We start from the raw sequence: 26,085 nt of genomic DNA on the forward strand, positions 1-26,085 counted from the left end.
GACTTGACATAAAATGCTGACGTAATGTGATCCCAATTGTGTACACAAACACACACACATATATGTAGATGAAACCCTGGACATGTTATTGTTTATCTTTGAGTTGTAGGTACTTTTTATGTTTGTTTCTTCATTTCCTTCTATATTTTCTAAGTATTCTGCAAAGGGGTTTAAGTTTGTGCAGATATTTACAGTTTCTAAGTTTCCAATTAATTTTATAATAAAAAAGTTCTGAAAAATTTTTATTCAGTAAAAAATTAATTACTCCAGAGAGGCTGTTTCTGCTGCTCCTAAGTCGGGTAACGGTGACTACATCATCCAGTACAGAAATCACTAGGATGTGTGTGCCATCTGACGTTCTCAGTGGAGAGACACGGTTCAGCCATCATCTCTGTTACTCAGCCCTGCTCAGTCAGCTTCGCCTACCTGTTCTTCTCTGGCCCAGGAACACCTTCACATAAGTCACTGGACATACATAAGCTTCTGCTTATTCATCTGTAAGTGGAATAACATGGGTACACTACCTCCCTCATCCCAAACAATGCATATGAAAGTGTACTGATGAAAGGGAGATTCCAACAACCATGAGGTGCGAGTTTTGCTGGTAGCAATGCACTGGAAGAATAGTGATGAACCCTGACTTGGCGGCCTGGCCTGATTTAGGAGCAAATAGTAACTGGGGGCCTCTCCAGTGCTGTGGGAGCTCCAGCTAGGCAGCAGCTCAATACTGACTGACAAGCGCGGAGGGGATCACCTGCCTATCTCGGGTATTCAGACTCTTTCCTAATATGAGACAGACATAGCACCTGCCATCTGGTTTTAAAAGACTTGTCTACTTCTCTTGAGAACCTCATTCTTCAGAGTTTAAACAACATTAAATCAGGTTCCCTGCCTGGAATCAAAACTTTTCCATTTTTTGGTTTCTTGGTCCTCATCTTTTTTTTAACAGGAGTAGCTGTGGTAGTGGTAGTAGGTGAAGGGAAATATCCATGGTATATTTTAATCCTCAACTGACTTCCTCTTGCCAGGACCTTCTGTCATGAAGTCAGGTTTTCTGATGATCTTTAGATGGAGCTCAAGAAATACAAGTGGATAGCAAATGAATGGCTATGTCTTTTTTAAACACTCTTTTTCTCTCCATACCCCTTGCAAATGATGTATTCCAAAGGGGTATGTTTATTAATAAGAGAGACAAAAATAATAGAAAAACAAAGCTAAAGAGAAAGTTCCATTTTCCCAGCTCACTAAGATAATACTACAGAGATTGACCTAACTTTATAGAACACACATTAGTTTTGCTGTACATTCCGGGGTGAAGTTTTTCATATTTCTTCTTTTCCCTAGTTCAATTTCATCTGCTCTGAGGTCCCATCCCCCTAGGTTGGTAAAAAGTTCCATCTTGGGCTTTATCATTGTCCCTTCCCTCCCTCCAGGTTCACGTGCACGACACTGGGACTACACAGATCAACATGTTTATGGAGGTGTTGGGAGCAGTGTCTGGGTACGTCGGGGTGTGGGGGGTACACTGCTGCTTCAAGGACTACCCCATTCACAAACAAACACACCCTTTCCTGCTTTTCCTCCAAGCTCTCAAAACTCCCCAGGTCTGTTCACTTCCAACTCCCTACTCTACTCAAAATAGAACCTCAGAACTCAAGAAGAGACAAGCCTTTCTTCCTAGATCCAATTCTTTGCAAACAAATGTCTCCTAATTTTGCCCTGACGTGAAGAAAGGCTCTGCTCCTCAAGACTGGAAGTCTTGGATTTCCCTTTGGTTTGGGGGTATAGTGGGGAGGTGAGCTGGAAAGAGAGGGGAAGATCCTCTCCTTCCTTTATCCTTCTATATCAGTCAGAACATAACACACGTCAATATCTCAGCAAATCACCTTGCCAATTTAAAAGTAATGAAGGGTTAAACGCCCAGGTGTTTTTCGAAAGGCAAGCAAGGAACTTAATCCTGAAGAGACCCAGACAGCCATCAGGCCACGAGTATCAGTATGAAATGCCTACCTCCACTGAGATTGGCACCAATGTTTACCAAAGCATTAAAATCACACCCTCCTTTTATCACCCAGTGAAGGTCCATGCAGGACAGACCACCAGAGAAGGAGCACAATACAGCTGGCACAGAGACAAACTAGACTCTGGAAATTGTGCTAGCTCACAATCATCTGGCCTGCCATAGCCTGTCTGGTTGCTTCGTTTGCCTATTTCAACCAAGGGTATTGCCTAGGAGTTCCTGGCATGGCTGAAGGAACTAAAGGGATTTGGGGGTCCTCAGGAAGCCTGTGTTGTGATACAAATCACAACCAGGGGACCCAGAGTGCCAGCAGTGAAGGCTTCAGTGGGTGATGCTAAACAAATTAACTAGATACAGGGATCAGTGATTCAGGCGTGGTGACGTGGGGTGGCACTGTGCCAAGCATGACACAGCACCCTGTCAGGTCAATCCAATGCAGCACCATCAGGGATTGAAACGAGGAGCCAGGAGGCCTTCCCAGAGCTCAAGCAAATATAATTAGCCTAGGAGCTTACTCAGCAAATGCTTCTGGCCAAGGAGTCCTGCTGTGCAGTACATGCCCTTTTTCACCCTTTCTCTACTTTCCACGTGGGAACCCATAAAATGTTTTCTGGTTTTTTTCTTTTTGTTTTTGCCTCTTACAGGAAAATAACTGTGTTTTCGACTGAATATGCAGATTATACTTGTTTTCTGTAAAATGTTCAAGCAACTTGAAAGAATATCCTGACAGTAACGGAAATCCTGTCTTGATTTTATCTAAGCCAGACCAGGACATACAGGCACCTGAACAGGCCATGAGCCTCCTGTGTGTGGATCACCGTGACCAGTTACTCTCCGTTTCTTGACAGGGGCAGCTTGGTGCAAGTGACAAGTGTTTACGGTGTTCCTTGTTTTATTCCCAAGGATATAATTCCATCTGATCAGATAAACATAGGGCATCATGAGATATCCATCTGGTGGGATGGACAAGGGACATCTCTATTTACTTAATGAGTTCTGTGTGGAGAAGTGAATTAACTGAGACCACATTTCTGGATGATTCCAACAAGTTTTTAGTGGTCCTACCTGGTTTGATCCTTAATCCAGCTACCCTGTTTCCCTGAAAATAAGACCTCGCTGGACAATCAGCTCTAATGCATATTTTGGAGCAAAAATTAATATAAGACACGGTTTATATTATATTATATTATATTATATTATATTATATTATAGACCCGGACTTATAGTAAAATAAGACTGGGTCTTATAAGACTAGGTCTTATTTTCGGGGAAACACGGTATGACCCTAGACCACAGTGATACCCATTTAAAAATATTTGGAATATATTCTTTCATATTTTTGTTTTGTGTATATATACATTTACACACACACACACACACACATAAAGGGCTAATACTATACTGATCTGGCTTTTACATACATACTAGCCTGGCTTTTTCTCTCTTCAACTCCTCTAAGAGAAGGGAATACTAATCCAATTGGGCCAAATTCTGTGACTCTGACAGGGTCAAAGTCAATGGTCATGCACACAGGTGTGACTGTCTAGATACTCTTCCTGTGCTTCTTCCCTTTGTGTAGTAAGCCTACCCTAAGGCTGGACCCTTGCTTGCCCTTTGTTCACTTTCTCTTCTTGTTTGCTCCAATGTTTCATCACAGGTGGTAAGACGTAGGCTTCTGAGGAGGGAGAGACCCCACCTAACCTTGAATCTAAACCTCACAATCCAGCCCAGTTTACCAGAAAGTTCTTCAGTAGAAGACTGACCAAGAGCAGTGATGACAGAATGGTATCGTATGTGAGGTTTATGTTTGTTCTTTGAGGTTCCTCCTACTTCATGAACTTCAAAGTGAGAATGAATGGCCGGGCTAAAACAGGAGGTTAGCATTCCTGGGTCCCATGGTCACTCTTGTCAAACCTCACGGACCTTCTTTACTGTTGTATTTATATCATGCTATTTGTGGATGTTTTCCCGTAGATAGAATAAAGAAAAATGCTGGGGTTGAAGGATGAGGGTGTGTGATTCACAATGGGGATGAAAAAAAGGGGGTGAGGGAGAGTACTCTAATCCATAAGCCAAAAAGCCCAAGGCTAGAATCTGGGAGAGCTTCAGACAGTGGCAGATCAAATTTCAGGAGCCAGGCAGGAATAGTCAGTCAGAGCTTCCAGGGCTCAGAAGTTTATAAGACAATTATCCTGAAAAAATGCCTAGGAGTAAGAAGACTCTTTTGAGACAAGAAATATTTTCAATCTTATGATTTCTGATCTTGAAGATTTCTCATCCTTTCTGACCTGGGGAGGCAGAGAAAGCTCTGGCAGATTTTTGAAATGTTAGAGCTCAAAATACAAGTCAAGTAGTTATAGTGCATTGCCTGACAGAGAGCACACATTCATTTAAAGTTAGTCTAACATTAATTTATCTTAGATGAATGGCACTCCACAGAGGGACACCATCCATGGAGAAAACCGCAGGAGTAGGACCCTTTGGAGCTGTGTGATGCAGAGGCGTGTGTGGGCCAGAGACCAGGCGTTGTTCTGGTCTCCGGGGATAAAACACTGAAACAGTAAAAGTCCCTGCCCTTACAAGACTTATATTTCAATGGGACAATGACAAGTAAGCAAACAGAGAATAAACTCCAGACAGTGAGAGTCCAATGTGGAAAACAAAACAGGAGCATACTGAGGGAGGAGATGTTGACTAACTTTTGCAGGCAAATCAGGAAGAGACTTGTTTGAAGGATGTGAGCAAGCTGTGTGAATCTTTGAAGAAAAAGCATTCCAGGCAAAAGGAACAACAAGTGCACAGTTGCTAAGGAAACAGTGTTGTTCTTGGTGTGTCTGAGGACCCAGCAGGAAGGCCCATGTGGCTGGAGAGGATTGGGCTAGGAGAAGAATGTTTAGAAGGTGAAATTTGAGACAGGCGGAGAAGTTTGGAATTAGGCTAAGCACAGGGGGAGGGGCAAGTTATCAGATTTATGCTTTTCAAAGATCACTCTGGCTGCAATGTGGGCAATCATTGACTGCAGGGTCTGAGAGAGGAAGTAGTGGTGTGCTGCAGCCACAAGTGCCGACTGCCAAATGTTCAGGAATTTTGTGAACCACTTAAACACAATCATTATTTAAAAATAGAATTATATAAACTCATAATTAAGTTATATTAAAAGCAAAGCTCATAAACCATGAAAACTCATTGCTACCTACTTATTTGACTACATTTCACCTTTATGCTCTTGAGGGTATTCATATCTTTTTATCTCTATGGTGGAAATTCAAATGGGGTGCTACTGTGCATCTCTTTCCAACTCCACATTCCATGAGATTATGTTGGTAGCTTGAAATTGGCCATGGTGGGAGTACTTATACCACAGAAACTGTCAAAGGCTACAGAGGAGGGCTCCCCCACTCCTCCCAGAAAGGTGTCTGTTAAACATTTACCAGTACACTGCTGAAGCAGAATGACCAGTAGCACGTGACAGCAACTTAAATGAGGGTGGTAGGGAAGAAGGTAGTAACAGTGGAGGGGTTTCACATGGCTCTAAAGGTGGGTTAATAGAATTTACTGATGTACTGGATGTGAAAAGTGAACTAAAGAGAGGTATAAATAATGACCTCTAAGATTCTGAACGTGAGTATGGCTATAAGTTTTTAAATTTGAGAACAGGATAAAAATCACCTTCTACTGTAATGCAGTAATAATAAGTAAAGAAAAGTGCTTTGCCGAAATTTTCTCTTCTAGGGCTTTCTGTCAAAACCTCTATGATAGTTATCCTTTCTGTAAGACAACAATAATCACATAAAAGGGATTGATGGAAAATCTGAACGTGGTAACTACATAAAATCAAGACTTGTTTTTATTTTTGCAGCATTTAGCACAGTTCCTGGTACATAGTAGATGGGCAGTCATATCCTTAGAATAGAATTCTATTCTATGTATTTGGGGATCCTCATGTATTTGGGGATCTACAAGAAAAGCCGCAGTCATTTCATGTGGACCTAGCTATTACGTCAATTTACTAGAAAGCTGTAGCTAAAAAAAACACAAAACATCTATTACAGTGATTGGCACTGTGGACCCTGAGAAAAAAGATGCCTACCAAGAAGGGCTTCTGATGGCTAACTAGGCTCAAATTTAAAAACAGAGCCTAGCAGTCATTTCTAAACAGGGGCTTCTAATGCAAACCACACTTCAGGGAGAAGCCTACACTGAACTGCCTGCCTATACTGTGTTCCTGACATCTGAGCCAGTCCTTATAAAGGAGTTCCTGTACTTCAACCAATAGGACTGAGGCTTTCCCTGTCCAATCAGAGCTGCACAAATATATACCCCCTCATTAGCATTTTCACTGACAAATCAGAGCAGCACATTTCTGACCAATCAGGACAGTGCCTTTTGGACTAATCAAACTGTGAGGATTTGGTGTCCTCATTTGCAGGAGGATGGACTGATCAGGAACCAGGGGTGGAGATTTCTGTCTATATAAGTCAGTTCCTCTCTGGCTCAAAGAGTGCACTTTCCCTTTCCACTGGCTGAAGCTGAAACACCAAAGATGGCTCACTAGAGTGGAGCAGACCAGTGCAGGGCAGAGTGGATTGGGTTGGACCAGACTGCCCAATCTGGACCACAGAAGGTGGAGCTGACCAGAGCAGAGCAGAGCTGTCTAGCCAGAGAGAGGCCTGGACCCAGGGCCACCTCACAGCCATGCTGTTTCACAGCTGTGCTATCTCTTGATTGAGCCTGTAACACTGTTGAGCTGTTCCACAGCCACGTTGTTCCCAGAGTCATGCTGTATCACAGTGGAGCTGTTCCCACTGAACAGTTTCCTTCTTCACTGCACTCCAGATTGGGGATTTCTGTTCGTGTTGCACTAGTGCCAATGTCCGTTGGTTGAAAGTACATAATAGGATCTCAACAAGTATTTACTGAAGGAGTTATTTAACTAATGAGCATAAAAAGGGACAGTCAGCCTGAAAGGTCTAGTCATTTAGTAATTTATCAAGTTATCAATACCTGACATTTTATCAAATAAATGCCTCCCCTACTGAGGTCTACTAAACAGAGCTTTGTGAATGAAATATGTAAATAGCTCCTATATGACATAGTGAAGAAAATTTTCTTGTGTGAGAGGTAGGAGACAGCATGCTTCTATAAAGTTTTGGAAAGTCTTATTTGTTGCAAATAGCAGAATCCACTCTAGTTAGGTTAGTGAATTTATTAATAGATATTAGAGAGCTCATAGACACTCCAGTAGAGCTAGAGAATCAGACTGGAGGCTATCCAGCTATCAAAACCCAGAACATACCACAGGACAGCCCCCTAAAATCCCATTCCTGTGCCCAAACATAAAAAAAGCAGTTTGCCCCAATGACACTGCACTGGATGCCATACATTCCGCTGATGCCGTTCCCCTAACGCAGGACACAAACACAGACACCACCTCCAAAACATGGCTTCTAGATGGGGACTGCTTCTTTACATCGCTTTCTTCTAAAACAAAGTCTAGGTCACATGTAGGTCTCACATAAAGGAGACAGAGTTCCTTCCTTGGAAAGGCTGGACTCATAATGTGGAAAACTATCCAAACAGGAATGATGGGCAAATAAGCTGGGTAGATGAAAACATGACATATGTCCACTACAGTCTACTCTTTTTTCCATATTATAACTGTGCTACCACCACTTAACAATAAAATGACCGTGTCAACATAACTCAACTCTCCATTGCACAAACAAAAGCATACTCATCCTCTCCTCAAAAGCAGAGAAGAGAAAGTCTTAGCAATTACTGTGGCCAGCTAAAGTCTAGGGTGTCCAGGTGATATAACTTCTCTAATTTTGTCATGACTGTAGTATTCTGATTCCAACAAGCTAAATCATAAATTTAACCAATATACTCTATATGAGAAAATAGAACAAGAAAGGGAAAAAACAGAAAATTATTTTAAATGTTTATATATTTCAATGATACGGTAAGAAAGAAAATATGCGTAGACACTGTAATCTTCATTTCTGCTTCCGTTCACAAGGCCCCAGTGGATATTTATGACTTCCACCCTCCACTATATTCCATGTTCTCTGTCCTCAGTCAGCACTGAAGGTACTTGGAGCTCTTCTCTTAGTAGGTTGACTTACACCATCTTTCCTAAAGGATTAAGCTCTAGGTAGTCCTATGTGAGATTGCTATAGTCTTGCAATAACTTTTACTACAAGATATACTGTACTAAAGGGTACCACAGGAGAGCCAACATAATATTCCCTGCTCCTGTTGTGTACTAAATACCCTATTTTCCCTTAGTAATCAAGAGCCATCTCCTCAGCCAATCCTTCTTTATTTTTTGCTGGCTTATCCAATGGAATTCGCCTGCTTATCCAAAATGTCTGGGCAGCTGCCTCAGCTCTAATTTGGTGAAACTGTTGTCGGGTGCCCTCAGTGGAAGCATTCCTTTCTTGGGTACTCAGGCCTCTAAACTAGTAGAGGCCAGTGTCATAGGGCGAGGAAGCAAATATTTTGTGAGTCTCTCATTAGGAGTAATAATTAAAGGTGCTATTTCCACCTCCACGCTTGTTTCCGGACACTTGCTTTGGCCGAGGGAGAAATGGGTTGAGTATTGTAGAGGAGTAGAAGAGGCTTTTGTCAAATTTGTTTTCTCAAAGTCTTACCAACAGGTTATTGTTTATAAAGTCAGAGTAAATGCTCAAACATCATTAACTATCAAAATTAAATACTTTCCCTAAAGGATTTGTGTTGCCTTTAGGATTTTTTTTTAAATAAACAGCTATCTAGAATTCCATGGCATCGTATTTGTATGATATCCTAATTATGGAATCAACAGAGAATGAATCTATGGAAATAATGAAAGGCCTATACTACTTGTACAAATCAGACATCTAAGTGAAGAAGTGGAAATGGAACATTTGAACTTTCACTCCCACCAGTTTAGAATAATGCTCTGTATTAGTCAGTTTAGCCTAGGTGGATAACAAAAAGCCCCACATCTCAAACATTTACAGCAATATATTATTTTTTAATCAAATTACATGTTAGCTTCAGTTTAGCTGTGACTCGGCTCCACATCTTCAATCCAGGACCAATTGGGACATGAAACTTAGGTGGCAGAGGAAAAAAGAAATGAGAAATGGCATAACCTCAGAAAGGCTCTTAATGTTTTGTTCAAAAATGCTATGTGTCAGTTTCATTTACATTTGCCAAAGCAAATTAGATGGCCTGATGTGTGGAGGGGAGCATCTTGATAACAATGGGTGGGGAAGTATATATCTTACAAATATTTGGGAACAATAACACAATACACCATATGCCCTACCACTAGTATTTACTCCAGTCAAGACAGAAGAGTGCAGTCTAAACTGAAACTCCTTTTTAAGAAGTTTTTAATTTGACTGAATTATTTTAAAATAGATTTAAAATAATCAAGTATTTTCTTGGGGCTGTTCAATTTCTTGATATTTTTCTTCCATAAAAGGCAGCAATCAGTAAGCTGTTTTAGCATCATTTTTTGAGTGGTATTAGAATTTCAGTATGAAAGTGCTCTCCAGAGCATCAGGAAGATGTTGACTTCTTGGTCTCTACTGGTACAGCATAAAGAACCCTAGAATTTAGGCAAGAGAGTTATCACATTAGTGTTCTGGGAGGTTAAGTAAATTTCCTAAGGTCATGGTCAAGATCATATTAAATGGTGTATTCTGGGTTCAAACCAAAGATTCAAATATTTAATACATTCACTATTCTTTCTATTTTGTAGTGATAAAGAAATCCTTGCTATTTCCTTGTTACTGTGTGAGTTAAGAAGCTTCATGATTTCTCTATGCCTTTAATGGTCTTAAACCTCCTTTACTCAAGGATAAGTAAGGGACTCTACTTAAGGATAAGCCTCTGTCCTTAATTATGTCACCATGGATGTTGCCTTGGCATATTCTGCTTCATGCTTGTGATTACATATTTGACTACAAGCATGAAAGAGAAAGACCTAATGTGATGCTTGAACCAGCTGCTACTACAGATACCAGAATATGTTATATTATTTCCATCAGAGATTTTGATATTGTATTTCATTGATTTACTGCTCTGAGTTGATCAAAGAATACACCAAAATTCCATAACAGATCTATATTTATTGAACATGTGTGAAAGGGATGATCAGCAAGGAAAATGCTCAAATAAATCAAATTGTTCTCTAGCTATCAACATGAATTATTTTCCTATAAAGGATACAGGTGATAAGGAAATTTTTTCCTTTAAATTTCAGCAGGCAGTTGGTAATTCACCTTAGCCATGTTACATAAAGCTCAGTGGGGAATAGTATGCATGAAGGCATTGACTAGAAGTTGCACCTGGAGTTGATTTTTATATTTTAAAATATTCTAAAGGAATAACTTTTATAGACTTTACTACTCAACATAATCCACTAAAGGAATTTTTTCTCCATGAGGAATAATCAGAATCGTAGTTTATCTATCTATCTATCTATCTATCTATCTATCTATCTATCTATCTAATTTCTAGAATTATTTTAATGAAAAAACATCTGCAGTAGACACTTTGTCAATAGGACTTAAAGTAGCCCATGCAGCCCCCAGTATATTTTGTTTTTTTAAAGGAATTTGTGAGGAGTTGGGGGACTTGAAAAAAATTTAAATGCCATCTAGAAAAATACATGTATGGAAATGACCCGGAAATATAGAGGGTAAGAAAAGGAGGAAGAAAGTAGAGAAGAAGGAAGATTTGCCTACCAACTAGTAAAACATATTATAAAGTTACAGAAATTAAAAACCAGTACTGAGCCAAAAACCAGGAGACAGATCAATGGATCAGAATGGAAAATAGCCCATGAACATATGAGAATTCAGTATTTGATAAAGATGTCACCTCAAATCTGTGGGGAAAACATGGTCCACTTAATAAATGGCATTGTGACAACTGACTAGTGTTTTAGGGGCAAATATTTGGGTTTCTGCATCACTCCTGGACCTCTGACTTTTCCGTATTTGCCATTAACATGTATGTTTCATCAAGAGAAGGACTATCTTCACTTCAGTCCCCACTGTGTCTCTAATACCTAGTGTAATATCAAGAACACTCAGAATATAGTTGTCAAATACATTAATTATTTGCTACTTATGATTGATTAGTAGATATTACTGTTTCTAAGAGTGGGACTCTAATTTGCATAGTAATTTCTCCTGTTTAAAACACGTATGGCTAGGAAGGAATCTAGGGATTCACCTCCATCACTTGTGGGCAAAAGATCAATCAAAAGACTAAGTATATCCTGAGGAGGACTAGACTTGGGTGGGCTTTTTACCACTAAGCCAGTTACTCTGATGAATTACTAAAGTGTTGCATACTGAGACTTTTGCCTTTTCTATCCCCATCAGATTAACTGATGACTTCTAAGAAATCATGTTAGATGCTGATATATGTATATCTGAGCATCTCTCTTGTTTTTAACCACAAACATTGGTCTTTGCGAGGTATTGAGTCCTAAAGTTCCCACCACTCCCCTTGTCAAAGAACATCTATGTCTTAAATAATGTATGATGAGATTGTCCAACATGGCATTCTCTTGTTGATGATCAAGTGCTGTGGAGTTAGTTCCTTCAATAGGCCAGGGCAGAACATATTGATTATTGTTGTTATTATTATTGGCTAAACTCCCTAAACACGTGTCAGAGTATCAGACGGAGAAAGCAGCGTTTCCTCTCATACCAAGACTGCTAAAGCAGAGTCACCTGGTGTTTCAACACCATTAGTTGCAGTGGGTAGAGCCCGAGCTTTGGGTCAAGACACACCCAGTTCCAAACCCTGATTTAGATACACACTACAGCATGAGGTTTACCCCTTTGGGGAAGGTTTGTCCCTCCTGTCTAGTTCACTGCTAAGCCAGGACACCGGGAAGCACAGAGCCATGAAGACCACCTCCTGGTGTGGTCTCCACCCACTTGTGCGGAGCCCTCCTCCCTTGAGCCAGATACTGGTGGGTTTTCTAGTAGCTCCAGCCTTTATCATTATGCCTTGCACAAAACAGGCTTTTTTTTTTTTTAATTAAAGTTTGTTGGGGTGACAATTGTTACAAAGCAGGCTCTTGATAAATATGAGATAATTCAAAAAGACCCCACCCTCAGCTCATCCCTAACTTGCTATGTCTGCCTGTTTTACTACAGTCTGCAATGAAATCACACAACGTACGTGGAGTCTGAACCTCAAGTTTCCTTTCTGCCCTAAAGTTAAAGGATTTCTTTGTGTTTTTTGTGGGTCCATGGGTTCTAGAGAGTAAAGACACAATTCAAATGGTGGTATTTCAGGTCCTTTGTGGAAAACATATTTTTGAACATTTAGAGCTTTCTGTGTCCCTTAATTCTCACTACTTAAAGTGTGGTTCTCAGACCAACAGCCCTGTCACCACTTGGGAGCTTGTTAGAAATGCAGAGTTTCAGGCCCCGACCCAGACCCACTGATTCAAAATATTCCCTTTATCAAGATCTTCAGGAAATTCCTGGCTATGGTCAACTTGAGAAGCAGTGCCTTAATCATGCCTCACGAGTGCTCCTGTGAGCTGACCGTGGTTAGAGCTGACCCCTTCCTGGTGTCCTTCTGAGTAATGACCCTGTTTTATCTATGTTTCTTCTAGAAATTTATGCAGAATCCAGCATAAAACAGTGAGAATGCATAAACTTGGAAAGCATCCCCAGGCCAGGGACTGGTTTGTTCTCTCAGATCTTCCCAAGTCTGAGGCAGCCCCTCCAACCAGGTCTTAGGATTTGGTGGGGTGGGCCGCCATTTACAACATACCCGCTTTAACCACTATGGACCTTACTCAGAAACACCTGGAGGGAAATTCAAGTGTTCTCCCCACCTCAAGCCAGTTATTGCAGCCTGCAGCCTTTTGTGCGCCTCTCCTGACCTGCTGACCTCCCTGCAGGTCCTGCAGCATTCTTTATTGCCTCCAGGTTCCTAACTGAATTTAGGACCCCTAAGACTGTTCCAGTTCATACTGACACACAGCTAGACACTGGACTGCTGAGAAAACCACTGAAAATGTGACAATTTCTTATCTGAAATGCAATAGTTATTATCTGGAGTTCTCTGACAGCTGAAGGAAGATAAAAATCAAATAGACATAAGCACAAACTCGCTTATTTTAGGCAGGACCTCTGTGATAAGTACCATTGCTGAAGTGACACATATCAATTAAAGAAGGCAGCCAGATCTGTGGTGCTCACAAGAGGATGCGGAAAGTATAAAATCCTTTTTCTATAATCACGGAAAGAAAAAAATCACCAATAGACAAATCAAAATAATACTTGTGGCAGACAAAAGCCATCTGTGGATACTAAAATTAGTGGGCAAAGTATGCTAAGAAACAAAATATTTACATAGCTTCAATGTATCTTTGCACAAGACACTTATTAACTACAAAAGGGGAAAAGAGCCATTTGACAGTAGAGACACTGGGCTGACATAACCTTAACTAAGGGATGAAAGTTAGCGTCATTTATGAAGTACTTACATGCACGTTGTCCCCTGGCATGAGGCGTAGAGGAGGGCACATCTTTTCTGTTGTATTTTTTTCCAAAACTGTGTAACTTCAACCTAATTGGGTGTGATATTGTGACATAATAAGAAATACATATTTTGTCTTCATCCTGGTTCCTGGCACAGAGCTTCTCCTAATTTCTTCAGTGATAGGAGTGTGAGAAGCATCTTTTGTTATTCACAATGGGCCTCTTTGAACCCTACCTGAGTTTATGCTAATGAGGTGACTCTTTGTGGGCTCCTAGATACCCTCAGTGTGGAGCTGGTTGCCAGAGAAACCAACCTCATGATTAAAAGGTTGAAACTTTCAGCTCCATACCGGGACTTCCAGGCAGAAAAGGGAGGGGAGAAGGGGTGGAGATTGAGGTCAGTCAGCGATGGCCAATCATTTAATCAATCATGCCTACCTTAGGGGACCTCCATGAAAACCCTAAACAATGAGGTTTGGGTAACTTCTAGGTTGTTGAGCACATCAAAGGGCTCCGACAACAGTGACAGGCTGGAAGAGGAGCTGGAAGCTGTGCGCCTCCCCCACCCCCACCCATATTTTGCCCCATGAATCTCTTCCATATGATTCGCATCTTTTATAATAAACCAGTAATACTAAGTAAAGTGCCTTCCTGGTTCAGTGAGACATTCTAGCAAATTATCAAACCCAAGGATGGACTTATGAGAACCCCAATTTGTAGCCATGTTAAATAGAAGTGTGGGTACCCTGGGCACCCAATACTTGCGACTAGTTTCTGAAATGGAGGCAGTCTTGTGGGACAGATTAACTGGTGTGGTCTGGCACTAACTACCCAGAGTTAACCTGAGTCATTGCACGCCCACACAGTTGGTGTCCAGAGAGTGGAGGAATTTGTTGATGTGGGATAAAATCCCCATACATTTTGTGTCAGAAATGTTCTGTGGATAGAAACAAATCTTAGGGACAGGACAAGCCCAAATTGAGGGACATTCTACAAAATACCTGGCCAGTACTTTTTGATAGCATCAAGGTCATAAGACACACAGGTTGAGGGACTCTTTCAGATTGGAGGACATGAAGAAGGGTATTAGGAGGTATGAAAACTAAATGCACTTGGGATCCTACTTTGATCTTGGACCAATAAAAAGGACACTAGTGGAAAAACTGGTGAAATTCAAATAAGGCATTTGGATTAGTTAAGAATATTATGCTAACTTCCTCATTTTTATATTTGTACCATGGTTATATACAATGAATGAATATTAGGAGAACCTGAGTGAAGGGTAGATAGGAACTCGGTGCTATTTTGTTTTACAACTTTACTGTAAGTCAACAATTATTAAAAAAAAAAAAAAAAAAAAAGAAAGAAACAAAAATGTTTCTTCAAACATCTCCCAAGCTGGTGTGGTATCGTGAAAACCATGTGGACTTCAGAGACAGAAAAACCTGGATTTGAATTCAGGCTCTGCCAGTTGTAGGTTCTGTGAGTCCATCAAGGTACTTCGCCTTTTGGAGCCTCAGTTCCCTCATCCACCAAATGGGAGAAATAATCCTGATTTTATAGCATTGTTGTGATAATGTGTATAAATCATAGAGCACAGTGGCTGTCACAGAATTTGGTGTTCAAAAAATGTTAAATTGTTAGTTCTTCATAAATATCTTTTAATGGAGCCCTAATGCTTACCAAATGGAGTTCATATTTCTAAACATGACTTTCCAGCCCCTCCACAGCAATGACAAACTGGCTTAGCTTCATCCTTCCGAGGCACCCATGGCCCAGCCATCCTAGCTGACTGCTCATACTGTGATACACCCTGGGTTCACTCCTTTCTATGCTCACACTATTCCCCTCGGAGGCATTATTTTCTCCAGGAGGGTCACAGGTACAAAACAGGCAATGAGGTCAGCCAGTGACCAGGGTTTCAGTCTCAAGGACCTAGGGACCTTCAACAAATCCTCAACTTTCTCTGTCTCCATGTCAAAATGGAAACTCCATAAAGTGGGATAAGTGGGAAAGCTAAGTAATAATACCTACCTCAAAGCATGGGAAGATCAATGGAACCTGTGAAAGTGCCTTGTAAAAGTGCAGCCTGAACATAAATGTTCTCAACCGTGGCTGCCTGTGGAAATAACCTGAGTTATTTGTCTTTTAATACTGTTTTTTTTTGTGTGTTTTTTTTTTTAAAGTTGTTGAGGGGATTCTAAAGTGAAGTGAAGCACTACTGATCTTAGCTTAGTGCTTCTCAAAGTGTGGTCCGCAGGAACCACAGCAACACTTGGAAAATTGTTAAATCGCAAATGCAAATGTTTAAGCCCCACCCAGCCCCACTGACTTAGAATCTCTGTGGGTGGAGCCCAGCACTCTGTGCTTTAACACGCCCCAGATGATTCCAATGCACTGATAAAGGTTGAGGGTGTGTTTTAAACAATTTTTACTTCCCCACTTGACAAAATCTTACACTTAAGAGCCCAGCCCAAATGTCACCTCTCTACAAGGCCTTCTTACCGTCTAGTGAGAATATTTTGCCAGCCTCAAGGCGCCTAACTTACTGGGGTACTGTTTCTCTTACAATGCTTACCACAGTGTAACAATTCTTATCAATTGTTACATCACAATCTTTCCTTGGGAACTACTTAAGGGCAGAGTCCATATTCCTCAAAGTACAGGCGACACTGTGTTGTACAAGGGAGCTGCTTAAAAAAATGTTGAATTGAAAAGACCTCTTTAAATCTTACTGAGGAAAGAGTTATAATAGGGTGAGGACTAGCTGACAGAGAGATAAAGAAAAAGAAGAAAGCTAAGTATATAAAAGAAAAAAATTTTAATATCTAAAATACCTTCCTTCATGTAATAGCTAATTTGTAGCACTTGCTATACCCCAAGGCCTGATCTAAGTACTTTATATGGATTACCTCATTTAAGTCTCCCAATAACTCTATGTGGAAGCTGTTATTATTATCATTATTTTACTGACATGGCAACAAAACACAAAGAGGTTAAGTAAATTGCTCAAGGTCACACAGCTGTAAATGGCTCACCACCTGGGCTCCTAACTACTCCATGCCACTACCGTTTAAATGGCAATATAATGTTATTTATTCATATTAGTATCAATAGGCATGTTTTCTGTTTACCTATAGAAACTGTAGATAATACTCAACTGTCAACCTTTCCTTATCCAGTCTTCCCTAAAATGAAGATATTAATGGCAGACATTTACATGATGCTTTCTAGGTACTAGCTCTGTTCTAAGTGCTTTAGAAATAAAGTTATTTAATTCTTCAACAATCCTATGAGAAAGGCACTGTTATCACCTACCCCCCCACCCCCCATTTCACATGAGTGAAGCACAGAGAGGCTAAGGAACCTGCCCACAAATAGTGAATGGTGGAGCAGGATCTGAACTCAGGCAGCCTGGTTTCCAGGTCTGTCTTTTTACTATCGAGCCTTTCTATGTTGGGTGTTTGGGAGACATGGTCATAGAACTAAATTTTGTTGTTTTTATTATATTGTAGTATTCTTCATAGGGTTGGAGTGAGAAATATATTGTCAATAAATAGAAGCACTCAGAACAGAGCCTAACATGTAGTAAGGACTGTGTTAACTTATAGTTATTACCGTTTTACAATTTTATTAGGTTGGTGCAAAAGTAATTGCAGTTAAAAAGGTTAAAGATGATTGTAAAAACCGCAATTACTTATGCACCAACCTAACAGCCAGCTTGTATCATCACATCGTAAGTCTGGTCTCCCAAGACTTGTTTGAAAATCAGGATATTATGACCTTTCCCTTGTGGGATCCCAAGTAACAAAGGCCATGGCTGGCTCTGCCTGGGGGTGGGAGGCAAATCAACTTTTGGTTTTCTTCCAAAATGTCCTGTTGGGAGTGACATGAAGTCACATGGTCAGGATTTGAGCCAGGACTTATGTAACGCCAAAGTATAGTCATGGGAAGCACAGTGTGTGCTTGAAGCACATTGTAAACAGTGATTTGAACAACAGACATAAATCAGAGTATGCCAATCCTCACGTGGTCAGCTGCTTTCCAAGTAAAATATCCCATTGCAATCCATGGCTGTAACACTCTGCCCCGTGGCTGATTAACTAAGACCAAGAAGTCAAGGCCATCTAAGCAGCAATAATACCAAGGGCTCAGTTCTCTAAAAAGCATGATTCCACCTTCAGACCAAGCTTGAGGGAGGCTAGCTAGCCTGATTTTATTCATATGGAGCATGACCACCAAACCTCAGCCCCAATGCTTTCTTAAATTCATCACCTTTGTGATGTATCTGCTGACATAATAACCATGTCCCTCCCTAACGTCCAATCATTATGCCTCTCAGCCAACAATGGTTGACCTTCACTAGCCAAAGAGAGTCCCAAACTTCTATGATTCCACTGGTGTCAACTGAACTTTCCAACTTCTCAGGTTGGTTCTTAATCTTCCCTAGGTTGAGAGGACACCCTCAGCTTCTTGTCTCATGCCCAGCTTCCTGTGCCCATTTATCTAGCTTCCAAATATTTATGTCTACGTGTAAAATGTTTCACCTACAGTAATGTGGCTTTCTAAATAAAAGGATGAACCTTCCTTTCCCCAGTCCATTGAAAAGACTCCTGGGAAACAGGTCACAGGTTATAGACACCATAGGAAACTTTCCATCCAAACTCTTTAGATGAGAATTTAGAACAATGATTCTCAACCACGGCAGAAAGTTTGACTTACCTGGGGTGACTTTAAAAAAATACAGATGTTCTAGGGTCCCATTTCAAGATGGCAACACACGAGGCTCCGGAACTCACCTTCTACCATGAAGAAACCAAATCTATAGCTACATATGGAACAATGCCCTCTGGAAGAAATCTGGAAATAAGCTGAGCAACTCCTACACATTGGGTGAATGAGAAAAAATACACATCAAAATGGGTAGGAGAGGTTGAGACACAATCTCACCATAAACCCAACCCCTGGCACTATAACAAACAACTGGGAGTGAATACACAACTCCCAGCTTCTCCCTAGGGAGTCAAGTATTTGGACCCACCCAATATCTAGCATCCCAGTTTTTAAGACTTCCACCCAAGGAATGGGTCCTCAAAACAATGTGCTCTGAAAGGCAACAGGGCTTATGTCCACAAGAACCACAAGGCAAACAAATGGGCTCCCGAGCACTGCTAGTCATTATACACCTAGGGCTCAGCACAGAGGCGGTAGACTAAAATGTCCACTTCCCAGTCTTTCCCTGAAAGAGGTCTATTTGTTTGTCTTAAAAGCTGAAACCTGAGAGTCATGCTCCTAATGTAATACAAATCTAGGGTCCAGCTGTAATCCTCTCTAGAGACTTGGGGAGGCTGGTGGGTGCCAACTTTGGGCTCTTCCTCTGCTCAGCTTGTGTACATATCTGGTAATCTGGCTTTTGTAGTTGCTGCTCAGGTGATGAACCGCTTGATCACCTGGCTCTGGTGGCCAGTTGGTTTGTGTTCACATGTCCAACAGGAATATAGCAAACAGAGAAAGAGTTCTTAACTGGCTACTACCCCAAGACTCAGCACAGAGACAGCAGTCAGAATGGCCAATTCCCAATCTTTCCCTTTACAAGAACTATTTGCATATATTAAAACCTGCAGCCTGAGAATCAGGCTTCTAATTTAACATATGCCAACTACAAATCTCTCCTGAGGCCAATAGGACCACCTTTGGGCTCTCCCTCTGCCAGCATCAGGTCATCAAGTATCTCCCTAAAAGGAGCTTGCACACATCTGGTACCCTGGCTTCTGCAGTTGCCAACCAGGACATACTCCTTGATCTCCTGGCTCTGATGGCCAGCAGAGCTTGCATTCACCAGTCCTACAGAACTGTAACAAACAGTTCTTAATTGGCTGTTTCTCAAGGGCTAAACAAGAGATACCAAAGAAATGTTCATCTCCCAGTCTTTCCCTGAAAGATATCTATTTGCATACTTTAAAAGATGCTGTCTGAGGATCTGGCTTCCAAACAGCCTGCATGTAGGTGCTGACTGAGGTTCTTCCCTTTGGGACACTGACAAATCTTGGCATACCTGCAACTCCTGAGAGCCACTAAGAATAAATAAGCTGCTTGGATAGTCACAAAAGTTTGACAGACAATCATAAAGGTTTTAGAGTCAGGGACAGGCTGAACAATAAGGTTTTTGTCCTATGGGAGACCACTCCTTCAAGCCTTGGAGAGGTGGGTATTTTATCTAATGCACAGAAATGAACACAGAGAGTCAAGTAAAATGAAGAAATAGAGAAATATGTTCCAAGCAAAAGAACAAGATAAAAGTCCAGAAACAGGCTTTAATGAAATGGAGGTAAGTGATTTACCTGATGAAGAGTTCAAAATAACAGTGATAAGAATACTCACCAAGGTCAGGAGAAAATTTGTGAACAAAGTAATAGTTTCAACAAAGAGAAAATATAAAATAATACCAAGTAGAAATCACAGAGCTGAAAAATATGTAATTGAGCTAAACATTTCAACAGAGGGGTTCAACAGCAGAATAGATGAAGCAGAAGAAACGACTGGTGAACTCAAGGACAGGGCAATGGAATTCATTTATGCTAGGAGCAAAAAAGAAAAAGAAGAATGAAAAAGAGTGAAGGTAACTTAAGAGACTTATGGGACACTATCAAGCAGCCCAATATTCACATTTTAAGGATCCCATAAGGAGAAGAGAAAGGGGAAGAAAGCTTTTTAAAGAAATAATGGCTGAAAACTTCTTTAACTTTAGGAAAGGAAGATATCCAGATCCAGAAATCTAAGAGAATTTCAAATAAGATGAATCTAAAGAGACCTATACCAAGACATGTCATAATTAAAATGTCAAAATTTAAAGACAAGGAGAGAATCTTAAAATTAGTGAGAAAAAACCAGCAACTTGTTACATACAAGGGAACGACTATAAGATTACTGATAGGTTTTTTTCAGCAGCAACGTTGTAGGCTAGAAGAGAGTGGCATGATATATTCAAAGCACTGAAAGAAAAACAACTGCCAACCAAGAATACGCTACCTAGCAAAATTGTCCTTCAGAATTGAAGGAGAAAGTTTTCCAGGCAAGCAAAAGCTAAAGAAGTTAATCACCAAAAGACTGGCCCTACAAGAAAATACTAAAGGTATTTTTTTTCAAGCTGAAATGAAAGGGTGCTAAGTAGTAACAGGGAAACATATAGAAGTATAAGTCTCACCAGTAAAGGATAATATAGAGTAAAATTCAGAATACCCTAATGTTGTAATGGTGGCGAATAAATCACATACAAAGCTAATATGCAGGTAAAAGTATTAAAAATAATTATAAGTATGTAATTTGCTAAGGGATACACAAGATAAAAATATGTAGGGGTGGCCGGGTGGCTCAGGTGGTTGGAGCACTGTGCTCCAACACCGAGGTCGCCGGTTTGATTCTCACATTGGCCAGTGAGCTGTGCCCTCTACAGCTAGATTGAGAACAATGGCTCGACTTGGAGTTGGGCTGCCATGCACTGCCATGGGCTGCCATGAGCTGCCGTGAGCTGCCATGTGCAGCTGGTGGCCGGTGCAAGTTGCCATGAGCTGATGTGAGTGGCCAGCAAGTGGCCGGTGACAAACTGGCTCAGCTGGGTAGAGTGCAATGCTCATAATACAATAATACAAACATGGGCCAGTGAGCTGCATCCTCCACAACTAGACTGAGAACAACAGCTTAACTCGGAGTTGGGGGCGAGGGGGAAACGGAAAAAATATGTAAATTGTGACATCAAAGATAAAATGTGGGGAGAGAGTAAAAATGTGCTTTTCTATGCATTCAATCTTAAGTTGTTATCAGCTTAAAATAGGTTACTATAAATATATTTTAGATAAGCTTCATGGTAACCACAAAGAAAAAACCTATAGTAAATACACAGAAGAGGAAGAATCTAAGCAAATCACAACAGAAAGTCATCAAATCAGAAAGAAAGCAAGCAAGAGAAGAATAAAGGAATTACAAAACAGGCAGAAAACAATTTAAATGGCCATAGTAAATCCACACCCATCAATAATTACTCTAAATGTAAATGGAACAAATCTCTCCAATTGAAAGACATCAAGTGGCTAAATGGATAAAAAACAAAACCCAACTGTATGCTGCCTATAAGAAACTTGGGCTTTAAGGATACACATAGGCTGAGAGGAAAGGGATAGATAAAGATATTACATACCAATAAAAACCAAAGAGATCAGGCTATACTTATATCAGACAAAATAGACTTTAACACAAAGTTTCAAGAACAGACAAACAAGGTAATTATATGATGATAAAGGGGTAAATCAAAAAAGATGATATAACATTTGTAAATATTGTTCATTCTATATACAAGCACTTAAACTTATACAAATATTAACAAACCTATACAAATATTAACAAACCCCTACCACAAGAATAGTAGGGGACTTCAATACCCATTTTTTAAAAATGTATTTACTTTTCAATTGGAGTTGACATACAATATTATATCAGTTTCAGGCGTAAAACAGTGACCAGACATTTATATAACTTAGGAGCTGATCATCCCAATAAAACAAGTACCCATCTAACACCATACACAGTTATTACAATATTGTTGACTATATTCCTTATCGTACATTTTACATCCCCATGACTATTTTGTAACTACCAATTTGTACTTCTTAATCCCTTCCCTTTTTTCACCCACCCCCCAACTCCCATCCTATATGGCAACCAACAAAGTGTTCCCTGTATCTTTATTTTGCTTTTTTATTTTGATCTTTAGATTCCACATATAAGGGAAATCACATTGCATTTGTATTTTTCTGTCTGAATCACTCCACCTAGCACAATATCATGTAGACCCATCCATGTTGTTGCAGATGGCAAGATTTCATTCTTTTATATGGCTGAGTAATATTTCATTGTATAGATGTACCACTTATTTATCCATTCATCCATTGATGGACACCCAAGTTCCCTTCATATCTTGGATATTGTAAACAATGCTATAATGAACATATGGATGTACATGTCCCCTTGAAGTAGTATTTTGGGTCTCTTCAGATAAATACCCAGAAGTGGGATTACCGCGTCCTTCTTTATCTCTTGTTATAGCCTTTGTTTTAAAGTCAATTTCATCTAGTATAAGTATTTCTACCACAGCTTTTTGTGTTTGTTTGTTTGTTTCCATTTTCATAAAATATCTTTTTCCATCCTTTTACTTTCAGTCTGAGTGTGTCTTCTTATCTGAAGTGAGTCTCTTGTAGGAAGCATATGTAAAGGTCTTGTTTTCTTATCCATTCAGCCACCCTATCTTTTTAATTTTCTTTTTCTTTAAATTAAAGTTTATTGGGGAGACAATTGTTAGTAAAGTTACATAAATTTCAGATGTACAATTCTGTAATACATTATCTATATCTCACATTGTGTGTTCACCACCCAGAGTCAGTACTCTTTTCATCACCATATATTAGACCCCGTTTTCCCTCTTCTAGAGCCCTGCTCCCCACTCCCCCCTACCCTCTGGTAATCCCTAAACTATTGTCTATGTCTATGAGTTTTTGTTCTTTCAGTTGTTTGTCTTGTTCTTTTGTTGTTTTCGGTTTATATACCAGATATCAGTGAAATCATGTGGTTCTCTACTATTTCTGTCTGACTTATTTCACTTAGCATTATAATCTCAAGATTCATCCATGTTGTCACAAATGGTCCTATTTCATCTTTTCTTACCGCCGAATAGTATTCCATTGTGTATATATACCACAACTTCTTTATTTATTCATCTGTCGAAGGACATTTTGGTTGTTTCCATGTCTTGGCCACAGTAAATAAAGCTGCAATGAACATTGGAGCACACTAGTCTTTATGGATATTTTGAGATTTTTTTGGGTAGATACCCAGGAGAGGGATTGCTGAGTCATATGGTAATTCTATTCATAATTTTTTGAGGAACCTCTACACTGCCCTCCATAGTGGTTGCACCAATCTGCATTCCAACCGTGTATGAGGGTTCCTTTTTCTCCACAGCCTCTCCAACTCTTGTTACTGTTTGTCTTGTTGATGGTAGCCATTCTGACTGGGGTGAGGTGATATCTCATTGTGGTTTTTATTTGCATTTCTCTGATGATTAGTGATGTTGAGCATTTTTTCATGTCTTTTGCCATTTGTATGCCCTCTTTGGAGAAATGTCTCTTCAGGTCCTCTGCCCATTTTTCAATTGGGTTGCTTGTTTTTTTGTTGTTGAATTATATGAGTTCCTGTATATTTTGGATATTAACCCCTTATTGGAGGTACTGTTTACAAAAATCTTCTCCCATTCAGTTGGTTGGCTCTTTATTTTGTTGACGGTTTCTTTTGCTGTGCAGAAGCTTCTAAGTTTGATATAGTCCCATTCATTTATTTTAGCTTTTACTTCCCTTGCCTTTGGAGTCAAATTCATAAAATGATCTTTAAACCCAACGTCCATAAATTTAGTACCTATGTTTTCTTCTATGCAGTTTATTGTTTCAGGTCTTATGCTTAAGTCTTTGACCCATTTTGAATGAATTTTGGTACATGGTGACAGATAGCAGTCCAGTTTCATTCTTTCGTATGTGGCTTTCCAATTCTCCCAGAACCATTTATTGAAGACGCTGTCTTTTCTCCACTGTATGGTTTTAGCTTCTTTGTCAAAAATCATCTGTCCATATTTATTTGGTTTATTTCTGGATTCTCAATTCTATTCCATTGGTCTATGTGTCTTTTTCTGCCAATTCTATGCTGTTTTGATTATTGTTGTCCTGTGGTACAAGCTAAAGTCAGGGAATGTGATACCTCCGCATTGTTCTTTTTTCATAAGATTGCTTTGGCTATTTGGGGTCTTTTGTGGTTCCATACAAATCTGATGATTTTTTGGTTCTATTTCTTGAAAAAATGCCATTGGAATTTTGATGGGGATTGCATTAAATCTGTATATTCCTTTGGGTAATATGGCCCTTTTAACTATGTTGATTCTTCCAATCCATAAGCATGAAATGTCTTTCCATTTCTTCATATCTTCTTCAATTTCTTTTAAAAATGTCTTATAGTTTTCAGCATATAGGTCTTTCACATCCTTGGTTAAGTTTATTCCTAGGTATTTTATTCTTTTTATTGTAATTGTAAAAGGAATTTTTTTTTTAATTTCTTTTTCTGAGATCTCATTGTTAGTATATAGGAATGCAATGGACTTTTGCATGTTGATTTTGTAGCCAGCAACTTTACTGTATTCGTCGATCGTTTCTAAAAGCTTTTTGGTGGAGTCTTTAGGGTTTTCTATATATATAGCATCATGTCATCTGCAAAGAGTGACAATTTAACTTCTTCATTCCCAACTTGGATGCCTTTTATTACTTTCTCTTGCCTGATTGCTCCAACGAGAACTTCCAACTCTATGTTGAAAAGCAGAGGTAATAGGAGACAGTCCTGTCGTGTTCCTAAACATAGAGCAAAGGGCTTCAGTTTTTCACCATTAATAATGATATTAGCTGAGAGTTTGTCATATACGGCCTTTATTATGTTAAGGTATTTTCCTTCTATACCTATTTTATTGTTTTAATCATAAATGGATGTTGTATCTTGTCAAACGTTTTTTTCTGCATCAATTGATATAATCATGATTTTTGTCCTTTGTTTTGTTTATGTGATGCATCACATTGATGGATTTGTGTATGTTGAACCATCCTTGTGCCTCTGGGATGAACCCCACTTGGTCATGATGAATAATCTTTTAAATGTATTGTTGCATTTGATTTGCTAGAATTTTGTTTAGGATTTTTGTATCTGTATTCATCAGAGATATTGGTCTGTAGTTTTATTTTTTTTGTGTTATCCTTACTAGGTTTTGGTATCAGGGTAATGCTGGCCTCATAAATTGAGTTAGGGAGTATTTTCTCTTTCTTGGTATGTTTCTATGCTCCCTGATTGGGGGCATAAATATTGCTGCCTGTTATGTCTTCTTGTTGTATAGTCCCCTTTATCATTATGAAATGTCCATCTTTGTCTCTTGTTACCTTCTTTATCCTGAAGTCTGTTTCATCTGATATCTGTATGCTACACCTGAGTTTCTCTGGATACCATTTGCTTGGAGTGTCAATTTCCACCCTTTCACTTTGAGTCTATGCTTGTCCTTGTAGCTGAGATGTGTCTCTTGGAGACAGCATATGGTTGGGTTTAGTTTTCTGATCCAATCTGCTAGTCTGTGCCTTTTTATTGGTGAGTTCAGTCCATTTATATTTAGGGTGATTATTGATATGTGAGGATTTCCTATCATTGTATGTTTAGTTTTCTGGTAAGACTGTGTCTCCATTGTGTCTTTGCCTTTTTGTTGTTGTCTGTTATTTCTGTGTGGTGGTATTCTATGATTTTTCCCTCTGTTTCTTCTTTTATTATGTTATATATTTCAGTTCTGGATTTTTCTTTTGAGTGGTTACCATTAAGTTTATGTAAAAGAAAATTTGATATTTAGAGTATTCCATTTTCTTCAGCACGCTTACTTTCTCCATTCCCATATTCCGGTTCAGGTCTTTACTCTCCCCCCTTTTATGTTTT

This window comes from Rhinolophus ferrumequinum, chromosome 20 (genome assembly GCF_004115265.2).
Source record: "Rhinolophus ferrumequinum isolate MPI-CBG mRhiFer1 chromosome 20, mRhiFer1_v1.p, whole genome shotgun sequence".
NCBI lineage: Eukaryota > Metazoa > Chordata > Mammalia > Chiroptera > Rhinolophidae > Rhinolophus > Rhinolophus ferrumequinum.